Below are 18,342 nucleotides of genomic sequence, written 5' to 3'. Positions count from 1 at the left end.
AGGCCAATTAGTCTCACCTTGGTGCCTGGCAAGACCATGGAGCAGATCCTCCTGGAAACTATGCTAAGGCACATGGAAAATAAGGAGGTGATTGGTGCCAACCACCATGGCTTCACCAAGGGCAAGTCATGGCTGAAAAATCTGGTAGCTTTCTATGACACGGTTACAGTATTGGTGGATAAGAGAAGAGCAACTGATGTCATCCACCTGGACTTGTGCAAAGTATCTGACACTGTCCCACACAACATCCTCCCCTCTAAACTGGAGACCAGATTTGATGGGTGGACCACTCGGTGGATATGGTATTGGCCTAAACCACTGCACTCAAAGAGTTGCAGTCAATAGCTTGATGTTCATGTGGAGACCAGTGATGAGCAGTGTTCCTCAGGGGTCAGTACTGGCATTGGCCCTGTTTGACACCTTTGTCGGTGATGTGGACAGTGTGGTCAAGTGCACCCTCAGCAAATGTGCCAACGATGCCAAGCCAAGTGGTGCTGCTGACATGCTTAAGGGCAGGGATACCATCCAGAGGGATCCTGACAGGCTTGAGAGGTGGGCACATGTGAACCTCACAAAGTTCAACAAGGCCAAGTGCAAGGTCCTGCAGGTGGGTTGAGGCAATCCGAAGCACAAATACAGGCTGGGAAGATAAAGGAATGAGAGCAGCCCTGAGGAGAAAGACTTGGGGGTGTTGGTGGACAAGAAGCTCAACGTGAGCCAGTATTGTGTGCCTGCAGCCCAGAAAGCCAACTGAATCCTGGGCTGCATCCAAAGACGCATGACCAGCAGGCTGAGGGAGATTTTCCTCCTCTGCTCTTGTGAGGCCCTACCTGGAGCACTGCATTCAACTTAAGGGCCTCCAACATAAGGAGATGGACTGTTGGAACAAGTCCAGAGGAGGGCCATGAAGATGATCAGAGGGCTGGAGTACCTCTGCTATGAAGAAACACTGGGAGAGTTGGGGTTGTTCAGCCTGGAGAAGAGAAGGCTCCAGAAAGACCTTACATCAACCTTCCAGTATCTCAAGGGGGCCTACAAGAAAGGTGGAGAGGGGTGTTTACACGGGAAAGTGGCTTTAAGCTGAAGGAGGGTAGATTTATTGAGATATTAGGAAGAAATTCTTTCCTGTGAGGGTGGTGAGGCACAGGAACAGGTTACCCAGAGAAGCTGTGGATGCCCCATCCCTGGCAGTGTGCAAGGCCTGGCTGGCTGGGGCTTTGAGCAGCCTGGTCTAGTGGAAGGTGTCCCTACCCATGGCAGGGGGTTTGGAACTAGACAATCATTAAGGTCTCTTCCAACCCAAACCGCTCTAGGAGTTAAACATTTCAAAATAATTTCTCTTTCTGAAGAGGAAGCAGAACTTTCTCTCCATTGATTTAATTTATCCAGTTCAGTGAGTGGGTTTTCAAGTTGTAAGAAATTAAATCAACTTGAAGTCTCTTAAAAGGTCACAAAAATGAAAGACATTTTTAAAAAACCCAACTTCTAATACTTCTGAAAAAAGAAGTTAGATTTCTAAGGTACGAAATGCATAATGGGCATCCTGTTGGTGATACATAAGTATTACAAGAAATTATGCTGGTTTCTTCAATTATAAATACAAATTGATAATGCACCACCCTTGAAAAAAAAGGTGCAGAGTATCAACTAAGTTTTTTAGTACAGAGAAATACATGAAAACTCTCACACTACCAAGACATCCTTTAGCAATGGATGCTAAATTAATAAAACGCTTGCTCTCAGTACAGGAAACAATTCTTTCAGTTACCCCATGTTCCTAGACGACAACCCCTACCAAACGAGCTTTGTAGCATTGAAGCGCTTCACAGTGTCAAACAAGCTAGTCTAGCAAAGCCAAGTCTCTTTCTGTTCTTGAAAAAGCCTTACAAAAGTTATCGGAATGGCAGTAGGCCTCAAACTCCACCTACCACACAGCACACTACAGCTCTGCTGAGTTACCAGTGGGGGAAGACAGTACTGAAGAGCCAAGACTTGGCACTATGCAGCTTGTCACTGAGATCCCATCTCAGTGCCTCAAATACTGGGTCCCAGCTTATTGCAATTACCATCAGAAAAATACACTGCACCAGAAACTTAATAGAAAAGCAGAGCATTGAGCACATGCAGATTAGGAATAGTTGTCTGCAGGCTATAATCATCTCTCAGAGGGAAAAAACCCAACCCAAACAACCACACAGAAATCAGAAAGAACTAAACCTTATTGGTATATACCCACTTACTAGGAGGATACTCAAGTTTGAAAAAGCTCCCCCTCAGCACCACAGGCATTCTCCATTCAGAGTTTCACTGGGTAATAAGCCCTGCCGCTGCTCAGCTGGCACATAGGACAGAGCAGGATACATTAAACAGCCATCTTACAGGCCTGTGCTACCACCACTTCAAAAAATAAGAACATCAGTAACCAAAGCTTGCAGGTCCAGGCCGTCCCTGCCCTGCTGTGCCAAGCCTGCCGTCACCCAGTCAGTACCTGACCTTCCTGGGTCACTACTTGAATGAAGTTGTTACAGTTGGTCATGACCTTAAGGATTTCTGAAGAGCTGCTCTTTAAGGTCAATCAACACTGAGCTGTGGGCTGATTTTTCTACTTTATTACTCCCCACCTTGCTCATGACAACCCCCCTCACGGAGACTAACAGGCTTTTACTCTATTTAAATACAGCTCCCCGCAAAAGAAGTGATCACCAACCACCCCCCCTCCTTCTCCTCTCCCCTTCAGAACAACACAGTTCCAGATTTATTTTCTGTTTGACCCATCCATTCATACTTCATCAACTGATTAAGCTTGTGTGCTTTCTTGGTTGTGTTTCTCAAATCATCTGCCTACCACTTGGACTGCTAAGAGTCTTTTCCCTTGACTAAGGATGCTAAAGAGTGCTGCTGGAACAAGCAAATACACACAGCAGCACCAGGCAGAGATCACTATAAGCTTCTAAAAGTTGAGCTGACAGTCTGAACACATTGTTCTGCTTCATTCAACTTAACATACGAGGGTTAGAAAAGAACCTTTTTCTTCAGAAGTAAGATTTTAAAATTTAATCTTAAAAGGAAAGTGTTATAAAGCCCCTATTAAAAGTTTTCTAGTGGAGGTATTTACTGTCTTATTTCTTGGATGAAACACAGATTGCCATTTTATTATCCAGCTGTTGAACACTCAAAAGTGAACTCTGATTTCTTTAGTTTGACCTTCCCTTTTTCTCTGATCCACCAGCAGATAACATAAAGAGGCTGGTCAACCAAAAGCATGTCTGCCTTCCCTTCCTGGGATGGCAAGCCAAAGAGAAGCTGAAATTTCATTTACAGCAAAATCCCCAAATACATTAAACAATCATAACATTTTGTCTCCAACTATTGACATGGATGATGGAAAAGAGTACTTCATACTAGTTTCAGCAGCATGAGCGCAGCAGCTCTAACAGAAGGATGCTTTTCAGCACCATGCATATTTCATAACCATATACTTGGGCACCACCCGTTTAAATCACATTAAATCACAGGATAATAAGTGATATATTAATTCTGTGCTAGCTGTTTGCAGTATCATTCCTTTCTGTAGATATGGAAACATGAGCTCAAGCCATTAACGGTAACACTAAGCCCAGACTATTTTACTTCCCTGCTGAAATACAAATACCACACAACTTAATCAGAGTTAAGCAAAGTACTCGTTTGTCTGGGAAGTTGTTGGAACCTCAAATATTTATTCCATAGGCTTGAAGTTATGGCATTTATAATTATTTTCATTAAGAGCTCCTAAGTGTGAGGTTTCACATCTACGTACCTTGAAAAATTCCCATACTTACTTGACTTGAACGTGAGATTTGTATAACAAAGCAAGATGAGGAAAGAAAATTGTCTCCCTCTGCCCAGCCAGGCTTATCTCAGCATGCCTTGTACACTGCTCCATTCCATCAATTACAGAGAGCATCCAGTCACCAATGCAGCATGGCTGTGACCTGGCCACTAACAGAAAATACTTGGGCTAACTGGCAGAAAACCTGGGTTTGCATCATCTGGCACAAGAGGCGGGAAGTGCTCCCCTGAGAGGGATGCTTTTAGCAGAATTCTTGGTCAACTCTGGTAAAAGGCCAGAATAAAATCTGATTAGAGATGCAGCCCCAGCGTCAAAGCTCCTACCTACCTTCCAGACACAGGCAACATGGTCCTCTGGATTAAGGTAAAGGCCACTAGACATATGAAGAACAGCAGTGCAATTGCTCTCTGCTTTCTTAATTTTTTCCATTTCAATTCATAAACACCAAGACTCCCAAATTCAGTTTGAGCTTTCTGCTCATCAAACCTTTGCTTAACCCTTGCATTCCAACCCAAACAGAACTAAAAATTAAGTTATCCAAATTTAACAAGTTACCCAGTTTTCAACAAGTTTCAAAGTCTTTCATGCAGATCAGTATCTTTCAGGATTATTTTTACAAGAGTCTACACTAGCTTGTTTATACTGGACTTTGACTCACAGATGAGTGCAACTATTTAACCTAAGAAGTTCTGTAAAAAGTTCCAATACCATCTGTAAAAATTCCCTTCCTCTCAGCTAAATAGGAAAATCAGATACGTAGTCCTCCTTTAGGATACACCCTTGTTCAGGATTAGCTTTAAATTATAATCTTTGAAGTTACCAGATCAGTGCACTGTTGAGCAATTTTTATTTTTTTTGGCTACCCAGGGAACTGTGTGAGTCTCAGGGTTAAGCACATGCTGTTCTACTTACATGGCAATATGCCAAACCTATTTAAATATTTAAACGTTAACCTCAAAGTCACTGGTTTGTAGAAAAGCAGCTGTTAGTCCAGAGATTAAATTTGTTCTCCAGGCAGTATTGCTGAGTACAAAGGCCATTTTGCCCCTCTCTGAAAGTGATTTCTGGAAGAGCTGAGGAACATGGAAAAGTGACTGGAGTACTCATAATTGCTTCAGTGACAGACTTCTTTTCTTTGCAAGTATGGACAGGCACAGATTAGGTGACATTTTCCCCTCTGGCACTAGAAATTAATCTTCTGTGTTTTAAAACGCTACTGTTTTGTTTAAGTCAGTCAAAAAGTTTTGAACCTTTCATAGGCAAATTTTCCTTCAGTTATTCTACACCAAAACCGCTACCAAACAGAAGGTAGTAAGCAGTATTCTACACTGACAACTAGAAGTCAAAAACAGGAAAACTTTAAAAAAATTTCCATTACAACGGGGGAGGCAGGGGGGAATAGTGCAATGCCTTGAAAGAAAAAACCTCAAAACACCAAAAAAACCCCACAACACTGAGCTTATATCTATGTTTGCAGAACAAATACTGAACAACTAAAATCTGAATGAACAAGTGCCGAGTTGCTACACTTAGTCTCCTTAATAGGTTGTATGATTACCCAATTATTCAATGTTTTTTTGAGGCAGAAAAGGTGAATTTGCTATTTAAGATTTCTCTGAAATTGTGCTTCTCAAACAAAACAACACACACTGAAAGGCTATTAACATTTAAGCGACTCAAGGATCCGCACCTTTGTGCGCCATTACATTCACAACCAAGTAAGAAAATGGGATGAACATGAATATTGCATTTTTAAATTAATTTCTTTGAAGGGAGAGGGAGAAGATCAGCCAACAAGGTACAGGGAAGGAGTCAGCACACTGCTTTTGCAGCTGTTCTATAAGCCACTTTCTGCAACCTGGAGACCATGATTAGTCCTGTAGATTGAGAAACCTACTTCTCCACATCTGGCTATATTTACATTTGACAGGCATAAAACGAGTTTTAAATGAAGCCATTGGCTGGCAAGACAAAACTGCCATTAAGTACACATTGCAATGGATTTTTTTTATTTATTTTTTTTCCCTAGAAGCCTTTTTCCCTACATTTTTTTTTTTTGAATAAAGTTCTAGGCTGCCCCTCTACAGGAAGCTGGCATTCACCTTATGTTTAGAAATAACTACAGTTTGTAACAGTAGCTTTACTGACACCAATCAGATATAAACAAGTTCTAAATATAACTTATGTGGATACTATGGAATGACCTCTACAGAACCAGACTTCTTTTAGCAATGATATGCACCCTATTACAGATACAGAACAGAAAGACCAATCCCAATGTCTGCCACCCAGCTTCCCCATGGTCTTCAATAACAAAGCTAAACAACCGGAAATATCTGAAACCCTACGACGGAGTGAGTGACCTTGTGGAAGACAAAGCTTTCCCACTTACTCTGCACTGAAAATAGCCCATTAGGGGGACAAAAGTAACCCCTGCCACACAGGCTTACTATATTTAGATGACAACTTACCTACAAGGTACCCCACATAAAAGTAAAGGCAGGAGGCATGCCCACATGCCAAGCTATACCACTGAAGCATCAGGCATTCTGCTAGAACGGCTGCTCTAACTGCTGCAGTTCATTATCTTCCCTCTCTCAGTTTTGGGTATGTTACAGTTATTCCTCTCAAGGCTTCACAGCGCTTGTTTGTCTAAACAGTACAATTTTATAAATGTGCGTTTGTGACCACACATCACTGTAGAATAAGGCTTACACGCCAGCACAACAGCGCAGTGACCTGTGGGACACCAACTGTTCAACTTACAGGAGAGAAGACATTGCTATAAGGTTAGCTGAGCACAGAGGGAAAGAATTACAGGACTGACTGCCACTAGGCTAGGACAGGTGGAAAGAGCTGTACACTAAAGAAAAAAATCCAGAGGCCCCAGCTAACATGGCAGGCATCACTGCTTAGTGCCTGAAGCACCCAGCCAACAGGCTACAGGGCAAGCAGGGAAGCTACTAGTCCAATACACCACCACCACATGCTAAAGTAATGGCTAAAGCTGTAGTTACCTCTTTCAGTAGAAGCAGCTTTTACAAGACTTCAGAAGGTCAAAGGATACAGCCTCCTCATCCAGGAAACTGAAGACAGCTGCTATTAAATTATCACCTTGCAGTTAAGCTATTAAATGAACCACCAGCTCAAGCTGGCTGAAATTTGGAACCAGATTTACTAAATATCTGAAGTGTTGAGATGCAGCACTATTAGAGCAGAGGCACTAGTTATGCCCACTATATTCCCATATGAAATCTACAGGAAATGTGTGACATAAAAGTCTTGCTTTATGGTATTTGACTTCGGAGCCCATTTGCTGAGCAGCAAGACATTCTATTACGTGCAAGCCACGGTACACAAACCCAGTAAGTTCAAGTTTCAAGGGAAGAAAGGTAATGTTGAATCCAAACCACGTACAGAAACTGCTCAGACATCTTGATTAGTGTGTTTGTTTAACAAGGTAGAAGCAAACTTTTACCACAAGCAGTATACATAATGAAATGAATGATCAAGAGCCTTTACTTGCTACTAGAACATCAAGGAGCAACAAAGGACGAAGAAACCTTAGGTGAAGCAGTGTTCTGCACAGCTCCAAATGAGCATCAGAAGCTATTCGTTAGATGATTTGGTGCAGAGCCAAGAACATTTATTCTGCAACTACAAGTCTGTAGCATGCTAAAATAAGTTGAGCTTCCTAACTGCTTGGCAAGCCTCTGCCATCCTTCTAGGCAGATACTGAGAGTGCAAATGCCTGAAGGCTTCCAGCTGCCCAAGGCCACCAACCCATGCTGACTGCAAAATCAGCCACTATTATCTCCTGGCACCAAGGCTCTGGCTGATTGTATTACTATAGTAGGAGACAACACCCAGAAAGTTTAGTTTCGTAATACTCAGCTATAACAATTCCTGAACAGGTCCTGTGAACTGTTCATGAGCACAAAACAAAGCAGAGAAAACACAGATGCACTACAGGGGACATCTGCAGCTTTGAGACACAAGTTAAGGACACAACCAGACCAAAGTATCTGTAAGGAATTCCTTTCACTTAGGGAAAGCTTGCTAAGGAAGAACTCCAGCAATCCATCCACCTGTGGATACAAACTTGACAAAAATCTGATTACCTGCAACTGAGCATCAAATAAGATGACCCTCACACTACATCCAAAAAAGCACATGATAGGTATTCTATTATGTGAGGGAAGAATACTTCTCAGAAAGACAATGCTGGAAACAAATTCATTAAGTTGAGACACATCTTATGTGACAACATATACTGCTCTATGAATTGCAAATTATAACAGCAGCTTTTCTTCCAGCACTTCCACACTGTTGATGGCAGCTGCTGGTAGTAGACACCTGAAAAGCATAAGATATCACAGACAATAAAAACAGTCCACATTTCACACAGACTGAAAGATAAATTAAGAATAAAGTGCCTTAAGTCTGGCTTGTATTACTAAATAAGGAATAAATCAAAAATACAAAATAGCATTTTTAGTGGAAATCTGCAGTAGAATTTAGCTCCTGCAAACTTACACCTGAGGTACAACTGAGATGATATGGACACCATACAGGCTGCCTAGTTACAAACATCTGGTAGAGGGCACACATGAAACAGAGTCATCCAGATAGTACCAGGATCAAGAAACACCAAATTTCTGCAGACAACTCCCAGATATCTACAATACAGTAAGACTATTGAGTCAGCATTAAGGGTGTCTTGCAGAGGCGAAACTGGCAGACAAGCCAAGTAATTAAGCAGCACTGCAACAGTGGAATATTGCCATCAATAGGCTTCCCAAGATTAGATAGTAGTCAAGCATGAAGTAGTGGCTTTAAGATCTTTTGACTACTGATGGGAGGAAAGCAACAACCAGTGCACAGATCAGATGGCAGAGTGCTGCAACAGATGGAACCTGCTTATGGTCCCACGAACCACTAAGCCAGCACATCCAGAAGTGGCCAGAAGTGACCTGCATCAAACAGCCATAAACAAGCAGTATCAAAGACGATGCTTATGCTGTCATGCAACACTGCCGAGATGGACTCAGTGGAGACGGCATCAATGCTAAACTCTTCACACACTTAGACAGTCAGCATCAACAAAGAATCCACAGCACCATCAAGGGCTTCAGTTGTGAGTCAGAAATAATCGTATACACAGGACTGAATGGCTGATGTCCAAAAGGTTGAAAGGAGCAGCTGAATACAAGCATTCCTTTTCCTCTTTTTCTTCTCCCCAAAGCAATAATGGGGGTGTGTGTGTGTGTGTGCAAGCACCACAAAAAGAGCCTTACAGTAATACAGTAATGGTTTGAACACCAGCACATTTGCAAAACTGAAAGCTGCCAAGCCTCTCAGAGGGAATAACAAAGTCCACACTCGAAGATGGACAAACCACCACCTAGTTTCAACCAACCTATCTACAAAAAAAAACCCAAACAGAACAGGAACAGCAAACTGCACTGAGCCTTACACCAAGTACTGTACGTGGCAATAAAAACAACAGGGGAGGCTTCCTCAAGCACCTCAAATACAGCTGTCCAATCTCTGCAAAAGATTTTGTAACAAGCCAGATTAGATCTCTGTGCTGAATAATAGTACGAGAGGATAATTTCAGTGCTAATTTCTTAGACCAGCTGACCAAGCTCACTATTTCAGTCCAATGCTATTGGTAGTGCATACTCCCAGGAACAAAGATGGATCATTAACAAAAGTTTGTTTTTACATTCCACAAAGGGGAAACCCTAGTACTGCATACACCTTGCTGCAAGAATTAGTTGTTTAAACAACCTGTCCTTTCACCCTAGTGGGTTTTAGTTTTATTTGCGCTTTAGTGTGTTTAATTGTCAGCTCTTCCAGCAACACAAGTCAGATTTCAGACAGATCTGAGCTGAATCAAGATGGAATTTTTGATGGCATTTAATTACTCCAGTTTCTGGGAAAATTATATGCCAATTTAATTGATAGAAGAGGACTCACTAGAAGCTGTGTTTTCTGAAAAGCATGACTTTGGGGTTTGCTAATCCCAAAGAGCACTATTCAAGTACAAACAGAACCAGTGGAAATCAGCAGGTTTAACAAGTGTTTAAATAAAGCCTAGCAGTGAAGATGACAGGGAAGTTCATGCTTTGTGACAGGTAAAACTCCATCAGAAGAAGTGTTTAATCTTCAAGTGATATCATTCCAGATGACAGAGGGGAGTGCTGAAAGCCTTTCAAGCCAAATTTCAAGTTATTCTTCAATTATTCTAAAAAGAACGTCAAAGAAATTCAAGAACAAGACAGCATCCTGATACTGTTGAAGCAATGTTTATGTTGATTCATGATTTAGATCGTGAATTAATGTTTTAATGTTGATATAAATAATCCTAACATTGGGATGCATCAACATACTGGTTTTGTTCCCGAATCAACCTCTCCCAAAAGGAACACCTAGCCCAGTTACTTCCAAATGTTCATGGTGAATGAGTTTGCCATAAGCTATCTTTTTTAATCAAGCCACTTAAAGACCAAGGCAGACACAAGAAAACCATCAGTACAGAATACTGTAGCTACAGACAAGTGTCACTAAATAACACAGAATTCAAGACACCTGAATGATTTAAGTAAGCAACAGAACAAATGGGGGGGTGCAACACCGTGGTGAAAAGCACGTCCAATTTTGACAATTTCCAATCAAAAAAACCTTCCTATTTCGCTAAAAATGGGGATACAATTTATAACCAGCTGTGTATGTAGCTTTTGCTCCACAGAATGGAAGCCATATTAACCACCACCTAACACAGGTTACCAGAACTCCAGAATCTTTAGATAAAGCTTGCACAGACTTCCAAGTTTACACATTGTAAATATGCTGCTTTTCTGCGGGATAATTATTTATCAAACTATTCGTACTTATACCCAGAAAGCAGTCTTCCAGTTTCTCACCATTTACCCACTTACCACTTAAAAAAAAAAGTAGTTTCCTACTAATTTCTCCCAGAAAGCTTAGAAATTTTTTTCCCTAAGCTGAAAGCAATTCTAAGGACATCTGAACATCGCAGGCTCAACTGGACGAAAGGACAGGCAGGTCAAAGGGGAGGCAACTAATTTCAAAGGCAGCATGAGAGAATTTCTCACAGCAAGAGACAGCATTCAAAGAACTGCACAGCACCTACAGGCAGAACTATGATCTCGCAGCTTAGAGCTGCTACAAAGAGCTAGGGCCCTGCACTGCAACTGGATGAATCATCTATCTGTGTAATTGTAGAGGCAAAGGGCACCAACAGCTTACTTTAGATCAATTTCCTTGAAGGTCTCTTCAGATTTTCTGAAAAAGTGCAGTACCAAAACTGGTTACAACTGCTAAGTGACTCCTACAACATCCCTTGCCTAAAATCCTGTACATAGCTCAGTTACCATCCCAGTTCAAGTTATTTCTTTCTTTGAACAAAGTTATTTGCTGGAATATCCAAAATAGGTTACAGAACCTCCATCCACAGCGATTTTTTCAAGACTCAGTCAGATCCTGCCATGGCTGACCTGATCTAGCACAGGCAGCAGTCCTACTTTGACTTCAGAGCACCCAGGTAAAACACCAAGTAACGTAATAAAGGTTAATAACAAACCATAGCTGACAGACAAGTTCAAAGACTTTCTTGTTTCATGGCAGTTTATTTACCAGCCCACACTCTTTACCACAACTCTATCAGGCCACCTATTTGCATACACACCCTTGGCTCCCAAACACTCCTGGAACAATGGTGCAAAATCCTCCTCTTCTCTAAATTCTTCAAACAAGATTATTCAGTCTGTTGGAATCCAACACTAGAGACATGATCAGTCAAGCATCTTTCTCCAGCAGGCTCAGCTAAAGCTCCAACAGGAGATGAACAGAGGCAAAACAGAAGTCTGTAAAACTCCCAGCACCAAATACTCACTCATCCAAGAGTACACTCACACTTGTTTGGGAGCAAAATGGCTAAAAGCATTTCTTTTTTGGCCAGATCTGTTGATTTACAGCTGATCTCACAAAGGAAAAAGGAGCACCTTTCACAGGTCACTCTGTCTAGATGTCACAGATGTCAGCTGATGCCATTAAACTGACATGTCCAGGACACTATATGGACCTCATACACTGCCAGGAGATCACAGGAAAACCAGAGTTACTTAACATAGCTATAAACATATTTTTCATGGTAATGAAAATTCTTCCTTCAATAGCCCTGCTTTTGCTTGAAGAAGGCCTGTCCAATTTCTTCACTGATGTGAATGGGGCAAACACAGCAGGGAAACTAGCTCTGGAAGCAAGGTTTTCTTGTCTCTTCCTGTTAGAGATAGCACACAGAGTATACAGTAAAAGGTATAGATACTAGGAATACCAGCCATTAGAATGAAGTGCTACACCACACACATTCAGCCTGTTTTACCCCACCTCAGGGAGCATGCTGTACAGCTGATACCACTGTCACTCCGAGCATAAAGACAACCACCACGTGCACATCCAGTGGGGACTGCAGTAGGAACCAGTTCATCAAAACCCAATGTGGGTTACAACATCTCAACTCCTACTGCTTTCAGTGCACTAGTTTCATTTCCCTGCAGAATTCCCATATTTCATAGTAACATGTATCCACATTCATGTTAAATGCAAAAATGAGCTAGTATCCATTTCTTAATAGAAATTTAAGACTGCAAGAAGAAAAATAATTGTGAAATCTCTAAGTATTTGAAGATTGCTAAGAGCACACTGGCAACTTTAGATTTCAGTAAACTGGAAGAGCTAAAATAGTTTTATCATAAAGTGAAACAAAATGACACACCTAGGGGAACCATCTAAAAAGGAATGACAACAGAGACCAGAGAGTCGATGTAAGCAGGCAATGCACAGATCACATCATAGCCATGCACTAATGCCAGCTTCGGTTCTTCCTAACACAAAAACTAAACTGAATGAACCTAAATAGAAACTAACTGAAACAGTCTGAGGTAAGTAAGTTAAGTGGAAAAATGCCAGAATCGTTAAGAATTAATGCAATTCATCCAAGGGAAGTAAAATTCAGTGAAATAAAACTGGAGTTACAGGTGCTAGGAATGGAAAAAAAGGGAAAATATACTGTTCGGTGGAAAGTTAAGTCCTGACAGAAACTTTTTGGTACTTTAAAAAGCCCACTAATGCAGAGAACTGAGACCCATAATTACTATTATTTTGTCACTTAGAGAACAAAGAACATTATTCCACAGAGTACATCGTCTATGCACAGGTATACTTTATTATTGAAAAAAATAATAAATCAGTGATGTTTAATAATCTCTGACAAGAAGAAAACAGGAACACAGAAAACAACTCTTCCCATGCCTCTTTCAGAGGAACTCATACACTTCAAACCATACACTCACACCATCTTCAAACATGAATTAAGGAAAAATTTCCACAGTACAGATACTCCCTTAAAAGAGAACTAGGCTGTTGCCATTCTCACTTTTATGTTTGCTTAAAAGAAACTATATAACGGCCAGTTACACTTCACAAACACTGAAGAAGCACTAACTCTTGTTTCCACAAAAACTTAAGTAAAGCAGAATAAGGAGCATTAACCTTGTCCAGCTTTAACTCCAAACTACTGCACAAACTGAGCATTCCACAAACTTGCCAGGTAATCCTCTGAATTCATGGGATAAAGGCAACTTTAAATGGGCTTGATTTTCCCAATTAAACAGTAAATATTATGAGATTGAATGAAGATAACAAAATAACCCGAACAAAGATAGGGACTTTGGGGTAGGCAATCACTTCAGCAGCTTGTGCTGGACCATACCACATGTGGCACTTTTGCTCACATAGGTATTTCTCAGCATCACACAATCACAATATAGCAGTGGCACATCTTAGCATCTTACATGAATATGTAAGATACCACATTTCTCTCTCTCTATATATATAATGATACATTCATGCATGTATAAAATGCATATATATGTGTATAAAAATATACTTATGCTTTTATTTTTATATATATATATAAAATTAGTCTCACACTATCAGCTGGCTAACCTGCATTCCACAGTTCCTATTATGAATCTAAATCATTACTTTGCTACATTGTTGAGTTCATTAGCTACCTGACATGTTAGATCCCAGATCAATGCTAAGTTCTACAAGTTAAAAAAAAAAAAAAGAGAGAAAAGCCTCCTTTTAGTTGACATTTTTCATAACAATCCACCTCTGTGCAAGAATCTTGGCTCTTCCTAAAAAAGAAACCCACTGCCATACAGGAGTGCCGACACAAGTTTGAAACCTCAAAATTCAAGAGTTAGAAACAGGAGTCCCAAATGCATTTGGAGTGTCATTACTCTGCCAAACCTCGACTTTGTCAGGCCTCTGCATCACATTTTTGCAGACTTAGTCTTACAGCTGAAATCAATACCTGAGAACTGATTAAGTAAACCATATGAGAACCAGGAACAGTTATGCATCCAGTAGTAAGGCTTGCTAGTTACTGAATCTAGACTGCTCAGAAAGATACCATGAAACCCGTTTTAAGGTGTCAGCTACCACAGTTTAACATTTGTTCAAATATTTTTAAGTTTCAGAACCTTTACATGCAGCATCCTGTTTACCCTGGATGGAAAACGATGCTAGGTAAAGTTTTAGCATCAGTTATCAGATTATTATCATTATTTCAGCCACAGTTCTGAAGCAGACTGATCTCTGCCAGAAATCAGAACTCTGCAATAGTTTAAAAGTGACTATATGAATTTCAAATACAGCCTTGTGACCACATGTACAATTACACTCCATAAAAACAGAGCTCAAACAGCAGCCTATTGCTCACCCACGATAATTAGCATTAGAAGAGCTAAGTTAGCCCCAGCGGCTGGTGTGGAGTCAGGCAAGCCAGCCGCTACAATGCATCACTGTAGTTCCACAGGGGCACAGTGCATGTCACGAAGAATAAACAATTTCTAATACCTGTCTTATTTAGTAATCCAGACAGTGAACTTCATCATATTGGTCACCACCATCCGTTCTGAAAACTTCAGTGATAGAAACCAAGCAGCCTAAAGCTTTCCTGCTAAAAAAAAAAAAAAAAAAAGTTTATGAAAAGGTTACCTCTCCTCACTTCAGAGAGAGATCTTACTGTGTATAGAGCTCATTTAGAAAAAGGAAAAGTAACAATATTAGCTATCGGTATTCATCAGTGTACATATCACCTGATCTGCTAGACTTAGTAGTATTTTACATCACAACTACTTTTAGACTGTTAACCAACCTTACAATGCACAGGCAACGACCAATAACGATTTATTCTACTTGCCTAAGTGAAAGGCGTGTATCTGTCACAGTGTGGGACTTCATCTTTCAGATGAGTCCCTGGTGTGGGCTTTAAACAGCTGCACTGCCCGTCACATCACAGGCATAAAACAAACAACAAAACCCCACCGAACCACAGCTTCGTTCTGGTGGCAGAACGTGAAAGCCAGAACCTACACATCCCTACCGAGAAGGGGATGCTCGGCTCTGAGCGTAAAGTAAAAAAAAAAACAGTGGTGCGGGGGGGGCGTGGGTTGTTTGGAGGGTGGTGTTTGCTGGGGTGGTTTTTTTATTATTTATTTTAAATATCTGCACTCTCGCCTTGGCACAACAGCATCAAGTTTAAGCTCAACGTCCTTTTCCAGTGCTGGCTCTCCTCGCCAGCCTTGCGTGGTATTAATAGCAGCAAGCGGAGGAGTGAGCATTAAAGCCGCACTCAAAGCCCCGGGAGCGCAGCGCTCCCACCGCGGGGCCGAAGCAGTCCGGGGGGTGACCGCAAACTCCACCAGACTTTAAACATTTCAAACACGACGTCAGTATGCAGCTAGCTAAAAAGCCATGCCAGCAGCCTACAATTTCCGCTTCTTTAAATAATAAAATAAAAAACCCGAACCCACACCACTAGCGCCCTCCCGAAGTTTCGACGACCGAGCCCCGGGGAAAGCCCCCCGGAGCGGCCCCGCCGCCGCCGCACCTGTGCCCCCCGCGGCTCCCAGCCCACCCTGCCGGCGCGCACGGCACAGCGGCGGGCGGCGAAGCCCCGCAACCAAACAAGAAAGTTCTGAGCAGCAGCGGGGAGCGGCGGCCGCCCCCCAGCCCCGCGCCCGGACAGCCCCAGCTCCGCTCCGCGCCCCGCTATCTGCCCGCCGCCGCGCACCGCCCGGGCAGCCCGCGGCCGGGGTACCGGGGGGGAGCTACCCCTTGTTTAAAAGCCGATGTCGGTACTTACGCGGACGCTCACCCGCAGCCGGGTTACGCAGGACAAACCCGCCCCGAGCAGCCCAGCCGCCGGCACCGCAGCCCGCGCCGCCCCCGCGGAGGCCCCGGCCGCGCCGCGCCCGCGCCCAGCCCGCCCGCTCCTCGCAGCGCCGGGCGGCCGCGGCTCCCCCCTCCCGGCTGCGCCCCTCCGCCGCCCCGCCAGCGGCCCCGGCCGTCCCGAGCCAGGCGCCGCCACCGCGCTCCGGCCGCACCTGCCCCGCAGCGGGCCCCGCACTCCGCTCCTCACCTGGCGCCGGGCCGCGGGCCGGGCCGCCCCTGGGCGGCGCTTTTGTCTGCGGAGGCGCGGGGGCTGCCGCCCGGGGGGCCCGGCCGCGCAGCGGCGGGGGAGGCGCAGGGAGCCGAGCGGGGAACTGGGTCAGCGACTAAAAATACCGCGCGGGAGCGAGGAGCAGGATCTCGCCGCGGCGGCCGGGGAGCGCGTCGCCCCGGCGGGGGTGACGGGGGGCGGGCGGGGGGTTGTTTCCAGCCCACAGCCGCCGCGGCGGGACGCGCCCCGGTGCCGGCACGTGGGCCGCGCGTGGCCTCGCGGGCGGCGCGCGGAGCTCGGAGCTGCCGCCGCGGGGGGCAGGGCCGGTGCCCGCGGGCGGCCGTCGGGCCGGGCCGCGGCCGGTCGGGCCGGGCCGCATTCCCGCAGCCGGGCCGGGCCTGGCCCCAGGGGTGCGCGCCCCAGAGCCCCGCGGGAGGTGGCCGGGTGGCCCCGCGTGCCTGCCCACTGCGGCCATCCACGGTGCGGGAGCACGGCCGGCGCGGATGGCCCGGGGGCGCAGCTGAGAGCCGCCGCGGGGCTGCGGTTGGCGTGATGGTGCACGGCAACATGGAGGCAACGTCCAGGTTACAACAACAACAAATCCCGGCAGGTTCTGGCTCCGTGTTCCCGATGGCCTAAGCTGGGCAGCACCAGACTCGTGCTAGTCTTTGCATTTATGCAAGAGTTTACAAATGCAAACCACATACAGTTTAGCAGCGATTACCCCCAACTTTAACTCTGCCTTTTAGCACCCTGTCCACGGTGTTATTGCTGCCGCTTCCTTGTGCTTGACATCCTGAACTTGAGCGGTAGTAGAGCCAACGCTTCCCTCCAGGATCTGCTGCCCTGGGGGTTTCGGTGGATCTCGTGGCAGTCTCCCAGGCCCCATGGAATGGCTGCTGGGTCTTCGGCACTAAAGCGGTGTCCAGCTGGTGGTGCTGCCCACAACAGGAGGCAAAAAGGGAAAATCTTTTACTCATCTTTTAACGATGCCCCTAAAAGTAAGCTTTGCCTATGCAATATCCAAGGACAAGAAGCTTTCAAATGCCAGCAGGGTTGGAGATGCTTACCTGGCGTGTCTGGTGCACACTGGCACAGCTGCCTTCAGGCTCCCTGTGTGCTGGTGTAGGAGTCTGTATCCAGGACAGATCTGGTGACTCCATAGGAAATGCTTTCTTGACATCAAGCTAATTCCCTGACCTTCCCCTCCTCGACTGTACACAGTTGCTGGCTGTTTATATATGATTCAGAATTAAACATGCCAGGGAGACACTGAATCTTTCAACCTAATAATTAAAAAAGGAATATAGCATGATGGCTTTGTTTCATTACCACATGAAAGAGAACTATTTATTTTTGTTGTGGTTAGCTTAGTAGTAACAAACAAAATACTTTATTCCCATCCATGAAAAGTAATCTTGCCCATCTTTATGGCCTTCATCCAATGCGTGCTGGAGTCAGTAGTATTACGCATGGGCTTTCAGTCAGCACGTGACTGCAAATCCAGCGAGCCGGATTAGAGCAGGAGTGCTTTTGGGCTGTAACACTGAGCACGGTACGAGACTTGGACACCAGAGAGGGAATAATGCTAATCTTTAGGGAGCATCTATACAGTGCTTCAGACCTTGGGAGGCAGACCCTTCAGTAGCACAGCTGAAACATCCTGGCATGAGTCCACTGCTGTGACTGAACGTGTGGAGCGAGGGACATAGTGAGATTTTTGTGGTGTCATTAGATAACTGCTCATCTGAAACTGAGTGATAAATAGTTTACATAGCCAGCCTTTTAGCAAAGTTCACAGGCATGGCTCCAACTGTATGTGTCGAAGCTAATCTCAATTGCAACTTAAAAATGCTTCTGTCTTTGTCACTGTGGGGATGGTCTGGAAAGTATCGACTGATTGGTGTAACTGAAAGCTTGTCATGTTGATCTTTATCCCACCAAAGACCACAGTTCATTCAGCATTAGC

General features: G+C 44.2%; 1 protein-coding gene across 1 annotated transcript in view; it reads right to left on the bottom strand.

The window, feature by feature from the left end:
- MTUS1 (microtubule associated scaffold protein 1) overlaps nt 1-14,885 on the bottom strand; it is a 129,156-nt gene extending 114,271 nt beyond the window's left edge. Inside the window, exon 1 of the mRNA XM_056330766.1 lies at nt 14,786-14,885. The gene's annotated coding sequence lies outside the window, so the exon portion shown is untranslated. The remainder of the gene's footprint in view (nt 1-14,785) is intronic.
- Nucleotides 14,886-18,342: the final 3,457 nt, after the last annotated feature.

The sequence above is a fragment of the Falco biarmicus genome, chromosome 1, assembly GCF_023638135.1.
Source record: "Falco biarmicus isolate bFalBia1 chromosome 1, bFalBia1.pri, whole genome shotgun sequence".
Taxonomy (NCBI): domain Eukaryota; kingdom Metazoa; phylum Chordata; class Aves; order Falconiformes; family Falconidae; genus Falco; species Falco biarmicus.
The sequence above is the reverse complement of the archived record's forward strand: the minus strand, read 5'-3'. Positions and strand labels throughout refer to the sequence as shown.